This window comes from Silene latifolia, chromosome Y, assembly GCF_048544455.1.
Source record: "Silene latifolia isolate original U9 population chromosome Y, ASM4854445v1, whole genome shotgun sequence".
NCBI classification, from domain to species: Eukaryota; Viridiplantae; Streptophyta; class Magnoliopsida; order Caryophyllales; family Caryophyllaceae; genus Silene; species Silene latifolia.
The window spans coordinates 477,308,073-477,316,285 of NC_133538.1; the positions used below are offsets into that span (position 1 = coordinate 477,308,073).

Genomic DNA, 8,213 nt, shown 5'->3' on the forward strand with positions numbered 1-8,213 from the left:
AATTTTGTACTTGGCTAGCAATTGTTCAGTCTCAGCTTGGAAATGTGATCCATTGTCACTGATGATCTCATGTGGGCAACTATATCGACAGATAATGTTGGTTTGTATGAACTCTGCCATGTTCTTGGCTGTAAGACTGGTGTAGGAAGCCGCTTCTACCCACTTGGTGAAGTAATCGATTGCTACTAGGATGAAACAGTTGTGACCTCTGTTTCCTGGAGTGATCTTGCCGATGATGTCAATTCCCCAAGCAGAAAATGGCCAGCGAGATGTCATGGTGTAAAGCAATGAAGGAGGGACATGTTGTACATTTCCAAAGATTTGGCAATTATGGCAATGTCTTACATATTTGATGCAATCGGATTCCATCGTGGTCCAATAATACCCCAAACATGTGATTTTCTTTGCCATCATGGTTCCACTCATGTGAGGGCCATATTCTCCATCATGGACTTCTTCAATCACTTTCCGTGCCTGTGAATGATCAAGACAGCGTGGGATTACACCAAGAGGTGTTCTTTTGTATAATTCTCCTTGCATGAGAAGGTATTGGGAAGCTAGTAAGCGGATAGTGCGTTGTCCCCTTTTGTCCATTTCTGGTGGATAGGTGCCATTGAGTTTGATGTTTTAGGATCGCTTGGAACCAAGGTTCCTCTGTGATTTCCTCCTTATCGGTGATTTGGTGCACATAAGCTGGCTCTGACCGTCATTCGATGCATAAAGGCATTTCTACCATGCTATCCGGCATATTAATCAAAGATGCGAGTTTTTCAAGAGCATCTGCAAATTGATTCTCCTCTCGAGGTAGGTGTAGGTAGGTTACTTAATCGAAGAATTGGGCAACTTGGTCTATTCTGGCTTGATAAGGTGCTAAGCTTTCACTTCGGATTTTCCAAGATCCCGTAATTTGGTTGATGATCAAAGATGAATCCCCAAGCACTCGAAGATTCTTGATGCCTAAACCTACTGCTGCTTGCAATCCTATAAGACAAGCCTCGTATTCTGCAGCGTTATTTGTCACCTCGAAGTCGAGTTTGACAGAGATTGGTGTATGCTCGCCTTTAGGAGAAATGAGCAACACTCCTATTCCAAATCCTCTTAAGTTCGATACACCATCAAAATAGAGGTCCCAGGAGTCTACATCCGTTTGGAGTATATCCTCATTTGGAAACGACCAGATGTCTATCGTTTGTGTATAATTAATGGGATTTTCTTCGGAGAATTTGGCAACGGCGCGCCCCTTTATAACTTACAAAGGTACATACTTGAGATCGAACTCTGAGAGCATCAAATTCCATCTTGCTAAACGTCCATTGAGAACTGGTTTCTCGAAGAGGTATTTGACGGGATCCATTTTGGAGTATATTTTGACGGAGTAGCTAAGCATGTAATGGCGTACCTTCATCGTTGCCCACACAAGAGCAAGGCATGTCTTCTCGAATGGAGTATATTTTCACTCGTACTCCAAGAACTTCTTACTAAGGTAGTAGATATCTCTTTCTTCTTTTCCTACAGTTTGAGCTAGCATGACGCCTATGGCCGTTTCAGTTACCGTGAGATATAAACCAAGAGGTTGTTCTCGTTGAGGTGGCATGAGCACTGGTGGTTTGGCTAGTATTTCCTTGATTCGGTCGAAAGGCTTCTGACAGTCATCATCCCACATGGTGTGATCTGTTTTCTTTAACTTCTTGAAGATAGGTTCGCAGATCATGGTGAGTTTTGATATGAATCGACTTATGTACTGCACCTTGCCTAGGAATCCTCTAACTTCTTTCTCCGTTTGAGGTTGCGGCATTTCGATTAGAGCTTTGATCTTAGAAGGGTCTATTTCTATTCCTCATTGGCTAACGACGTATCCTAGGAGTTCGCCAGATGTTACTTCGAATGCGCATTTTTGAGGATTTAGCCTCATGTTGTACTTTCGTAGCCTTAAGAAGAACTTGCGAAGGTTCGCGATATGCCCCTCTGTTTCCTTGGACTTGACAATCATGTCATCTATGTATACCTCAACTTCTTTATGCATCATGTCATGTAAGAGCGTAGTTGCGGTGCGTTGGTATGTAGGTCCGGCGTTGATTAACCCAAACGGCATAACCGTGTAGCAATATGTTGTACTTTCGTAGCCTTAAGAAGAACTTGCGAAGGTTCGCGATATGCCCCTCTGTTTCCTTGGACTTGACAATCATGTCATCTATGTATACCTCAACTTCTTTATGCATCATGTCATCTGGTTATATCCTGCGTATCCATCCATGAAGGATAGTAACCCGTGATCTGCTGTATTATCCATCAATATGTCGATTTGTGGTAGAGGAAAGTCATCCTTAGGACTTCCTTTGTTTAAGTCTCTAAAGTCAACACAAACACGGATTTTCCCATCCTTTTTGGGTACAAGTACTATGTTAGCTACCCAGTCTGAGTACTCGGAAACTTTGATGAACCCGGCTTTGAATTGTTTATCGACTTCTTGTTTGATCTTGAGAGCCCATTCTGTCCTCATTCGACGAACCTACTGTTTCACGGGTTTGAAACCTGGTTTGATTGGGATTATATGCTCTGCGATGTCCCTGTCGATCCCTGGCATATCTTTGTAGGACCAAGCAAAAACGTCATTGAACTCGTGCAGGAGGCCTATGAAATTGGCCCTTTCGGTAGGGCTCAAGGTCGTCCATATCCTAAGTTCTTGTGGTTCTAGTTCAGTTCCTACGTTGATGGGTTCAGTATTTTCTATCACTGGTCCCCATTCCCCCTCTTGTAGTATTTCTTTGCCTATGTAGGGAGGTATTGCTTTACCTGATTTATTCATATTAAAATTTGAGAAAAGTTGAAACAAAGAAGCCATCTGATCTGTAGCCAGTGGCGGTAAAGGGTCAGCCGTTGGGACATTTCCCGAACTACTGTTACTACATGACACTAATCTAGGAGAAACAAGGGGAGTGGGAATGACGACAGGAGGAGACTCTCTAGGAGCTTCTCTAAACTCCGACTCTGACTCCGACTCTGACTCTGATTCGAATTCATCATCTTCTGGTTCTCCTTTGAACATCTCTCCTTTTCCAGTGGTGAGCTTGAAGAGTCTTCCTTGATTGTTTGTCCACTTGATCGATTTTCTCCATCCTTTCTGCTGATTGGTGTTAGTTTCTGTGATTAACGTGGTAGGGTTGAAGTGATCGTCTTGAAGTATCATGGTAATGATCTCATCCTGCGCGGCTCTAACAAATCGATCTTCTCCAAATAGTAGACTCACAGCTTCTTCGTCTAAGCAAGGTGCTTGACGAGTCTTGACGGTAGGAACCGTTTCTGGAGGAATGAAGTAGCAATCGTGAAAGATCTCGATTCCGGCTAGCTTCCTTTCGAGATAGTGCCAAGGCTCCGGAAATCCGTGAAATATATCTTGACTTCCTTCCCTAACGAAGTATCCATTTAGGGTAGGGAGGTAGGGTCGCATATGGATTCCCACGTTCTTACGGTTTTGAACTTGAGCGAGCATCTCTAGAACTTCCTCTTTAGTGGGTTTGTATCCTAGTCCAAGGAGTATTCTTTTTGAGTTACCCTCTTTGTAGGGTGCAAAGGTGTTCCTTCGGATAGGATTCAAAGGCATTACCGGGAAGTATCCCTCGGATTTGAGTATGTGGTTGACCACTAAATTAGAGTAGGGATTGAAGTACAAAGGTGCCAACTAGCTTTCTATGACGCATATGCTATGGAAGCCCCCAAGTTCATGTACTGGATCCACAAGGACTTGATTACTTGACTTCTTTCCGATTATTGCCTTGATGGGCGACCAAGTGATCGTCACCACTTTACCATTTAGTGGGATTTTGATTTTCTGGTGGAGGGTGGATGTTACCGCTTTGGAAGCGTGAATCCAGGGTCTTCCCAGAAGTATGTTAAAGGATGCCTCAATGTCTACTATTTGGAAGTTAACCTTTCGCTCAATTGGCCATGTGGCTATGGTTAGGTTAACAAGCCCTACTACCTTTCGTCGTGTACCATCATATGCGCGAACACCTTGGTTGGTATGGGTCCAATCCGACTCTTTCATGCCCAATTTGTATGTCGTTTTCAAGGTTATGACATTGACTGCGGAGCCATCATCTACCAAAGTCATTGGCACATTCTTCTTTAGGTAAATGACAGTGATATAAAGAGCAAAGTTATGACTAGCACCAAAGTGTGGCAAATCTTCATCCAAGAAAGTAATAGGATTACTTAGCTTTGGTGATTCTTGGAAGACCAAGTTGACCACGTCGTCGGGTGTGGAGTTATGTGCCACATTTAATTTGGCCAAGGCTTCAGTAAAGCTTGGCGATGTGGGAATGAGCTTGCAACTAGTTGCCAGACTGAAAGATCAGCCTTTGTCTTCTGTAGTTGTTTTAGCAAATGGTTAGGTGAGCCGTCTTCATTATCATTTGGTGTGACCACATTGGTTGATGCTTTAGCTATGGGGTCGTTTTGAGAAGTGTTTTGGTATGGGCGTTCCGAACGAGTAAGGGGGTCTACATCTTGGTCTTCACAATTTTGGACTATTTGCTCACTGACTTTGACTAGGTCGTGTTCAGTGAGATACTCATCTTCATCATCATCGGCCCATATCCCATTTATGGCAGCAAGTTCCCTCATTCTTATGATTTCGGCCTCCAATTGGATAATTTGGTCGATTAGTTCATCAACCACGTCTACTACTTCTTGCATTGTAGTGTTTTGAGAGAAGACTAGTGGTGCACGTTCTTTAGGTGTGGCGTTGGGATCACGTAGGGTTGCCACTGCATTCTCTAGTTCCATAACGTGCCTATTCACACTTTTTGCCCATGCAATGAAATCGGTGATGGTTGGAGAAATGGTAGAGTAGTTCCCTTCATTCTCTATTGCATGAATTTCATCTTCAACTGGAGAAATGGTGTGTGGCGTTGGGATCACGTAGGGTTGCCACTGAATTTCATCTATGGTAGATTCTTCACTTGTAATCACTAGAATTCCAAGAGGATTCTGAGTGTTGTTAAGCTTACCTCCAGGCGGTATTGGTAGGCGACCGTCTTCAATCATATCTTGAAGTACATTTTTCAGTTTGTAGCATTTTTCTGTATCATGTCCCTTGCCTCTATGGTATTCGCAGTACGAATTCTCATCCCAAAACTTGGATTTCTTTTCTGGTTCGGGTGTAGGGCATATGGGTTAAAGTTTACCCAGTTTCATCAACCTTTTTAGAGCGTTAGAATACGTGTCCCCTAGATTTGTTAATTTCCTCGGTGGCGTACTCTTCTTAGATGGCTCGAGAAGGTTAACTTCATCGGTTTTCCTAGTAGAGGCGTAAGAACGACTTGTTGAGCCTTAATATCCACGACCTACCGTTTTGGACAAGAGTCCTTTACGGATGTCATCTTCGAACCTTGTTCTTAGTACGGCTAAGTCTTTGAAGGTCTTAATGTTTTGGTACCTCAAATGATTTGCATAGATGGGGATGCGTGTCCTAAATATGATGTTTTACACCCTCTTTTACACTCATTTCAGAGCTCAATTAGGTAGTTTATGCTACTATTTTCCCTATTTCCGTCAACTTTCGTCTTTTTGTGTAATATTACAGAAATGTGAAGAATCCAGCGAAAATTGAGCAAATCCGTCCATAAGTGCTTGGCATGGGATTTGACATGAAGAATTGACTCGGGAAGCGAACTTAGTGCACGTGTCAAGGCCTGAAAGATAGATTTGCGAGAGTTTCAGAAGCGGATTACCAGCTGCAGTGGTCTATAGACTAACCTACGCGGTCTATAGATCGTTAGAATTCAAGCAGTCTGCGGGAAAGAGGAGCGATCGATCGTGATGCCTTGGGTCGATCGACGGAGGATGATTATCGAAGCTTCAGACAACAAGATCTTAGTCGATCGACCGGCCTTAGTGGTCGATCGACCGCTATTTTAATCTGACGCAAATTAAAAGGATGAGAAGTTAGAAGCCCAATTGTAATTAGGTTTTAAGAAAAAAGAATCACGCTATATTCCTATATAACGTGAACCCTATGTTTCAGAACAGGCATCCGGTTATTCTAGGGAATTAATTAGGGTTCATCACACAAAAAAGGTTGAATTTTGGTTATTCCATTAGTTTTGATTAATTTTCCGTCAATAAAGTTTTCTTTTGCATTGGGTTTGATCTTTTCTCTTCAATTCTTCATTACGGTATTCTCTGTTCCTTTGTTCAATTTTTTGCTTTAATTCTTCCGTAGTTTAGAATTGCTAGTTTAGATTTCCCAAAGCCAAATTATCGTTTCATGTTAGTTATTTATTTAGTTAATTCAATTATGAATTCGATTGCTTTATTTTTTAATTTTATTGATGTTATTATCACCATCATGAGTAGCTAAATCCTTTTTGTTAAGATGTAGAGGATCTGTAGGTTAGACGGTTTCGGCTTAGGCGACCTGTTATCGGGCTCTGGTCGATCAACCGACCTACATGGTCGATCGACCGCCGCGTGTTAGACTGGCTGCGTCTTATTTAATTTAATTGCTATATTTGACGAATCGAGTGCACCCGACTAGTTGAATGCTTACGAACTGACCGACCCGATAGATCGAAAGATGGGGAGGGAAATAGACTGCTTAATTAAGACGACTAAATTAATAAGATCGAGAGGTAAGTTACATTAGGTTTTAAGTATCATTAATCAAGAACGAAAGTTAGTATTAGTGAGATTTAGGGACCCGTAGCTTAGGCCGAAAGGTTGCTACCTGTTAAATTGGACCGAGAGGACTTTTTATTTTCGCATCTAACATGCTTAAAACAGTCTACCGTCGAAACTACAGTGAACTGACCATCTTAGCATCCTTTTAATATTTGTTTTCATCTGTTTTCATCTACTGCTCATTTATTTGTTTTAAGTTTAATTTTAATTTGATTGCCTTTAGTTATAGAACTGTTCAAATCAAACCCCCTTCACAACTGTTACTTTAAGACTAAAATTAGACAACTATTAATTGCATCGCCTCTCTGTGGTTCGACCCTGACTGCCACTAGCTATAGTAGTAGTTTGGATTATAAATTTATCTTTGATACTCCACGACGGTATCAAATTTTGGCGCCGTTGCCGGGGAGGCAATTGTTTAACTTTTTAGTTGTTTTTATTTTAGTCTTTATCTTAGTTTAAGGTACATCTGTTCCTTAAACTCTTCTCATATTCTACTTGTAGTTTCCTCTTATGCACAGGTCACAGGGTGGTGAATTACGACTGTTAGATCCTGAGATCGAAAGTACTTTGCGTGAGTTGAGACGATCATCTAGAGTATTGCCAACAGAGGAAGAGCTGACTACTCTGTCTAGTTACTACGAGAACAAGTTATTTGAGGAGGATCCACCTTCGTCTCCTATTTCAACTTCTTCAGCTGAGACTGTTAGATCTCCAGATATTGCTGAAGAAGAAAGTATAGCCAGTCCCTCCGAGCCAAAAGCTGAGAATATCTATAAGGGATTCGCGTTGCCAGCCGGGACAGAAAGAAAATTCGAAGCAAAACCGTCCTACATCAAATTGGTTGAGAGAACCCAATTTGGGGGAGCTGCGAATGAAGATGCAGCTAAACATATGGAGATATTCATTGACTACTGTTGTTCCATACCCCCACCAGCAGGTGTGACCCAGGACCAGATAAAAGAGACGATGTTCATATTCTCTCTGCGTGATGCTGCTAGGGAGTGGTGCCGAGATCTGGATCGAGCTGCCAATGGGATTACCGATTGGAATTCGCTGGGCCTAGCATTTTATAAGAAATATTTCTCTGCATCAAAGACCAATGCGATTAGAGCTTAGATCACAAGCTTTAAACAGGGTCCTGATGAAGATTTTCATGAGGCATGGGTCCGTTTCAAGAAGATGGTGCAATCTATTCCGCACCATGGGTTTGAGAAATGGTTTCTGTGCAACCAGTTCTATAATGGTCTTTATGATGATCAGAGAGCTGTCCTAGATGCTGCAGCTAATAGGAGATTTGAAGAAAATAGCGGTGAGACAAAGGGGTGGAAAATCATCGATGACCTGGCCACCCATAAAGCTGAGCATGGGAATTCTAAAGGAAATCAGAGAAGATCAGCTGAATCTCCTGCTGTAGCTGCAATAGAGGCCCTTACTGCGAGATTTGACAAGCTAGATTTTGAGGGATCCCAAAAAGGTGGGATATATAAAGTTAAAGTTGTTTCAGACGGTCCATTTACATGCAAAAGATG

General features: G+C 42.1%; 1 non-coding gene across 1 annotated transcript; it reads right to left on the reverse strand.

Annotated features, from left to right (window-relative positions):
- Positions 1 to 7,785: 7,785 nt before the first annotated feature.
- LOC141636827 (small nucleolar RNA R71) lies at positions 7,786 to 7,892 on the reverse strand. Its single transcript, XR_012541409.1, has one exon. It is a non-coding gene; the product is annotated as a small nucleolar RNA R71 (small nucleolar RNA).
- Between the last annotated feature and the right edge of the window lie 321 nt (positions 7,893 to 8,213).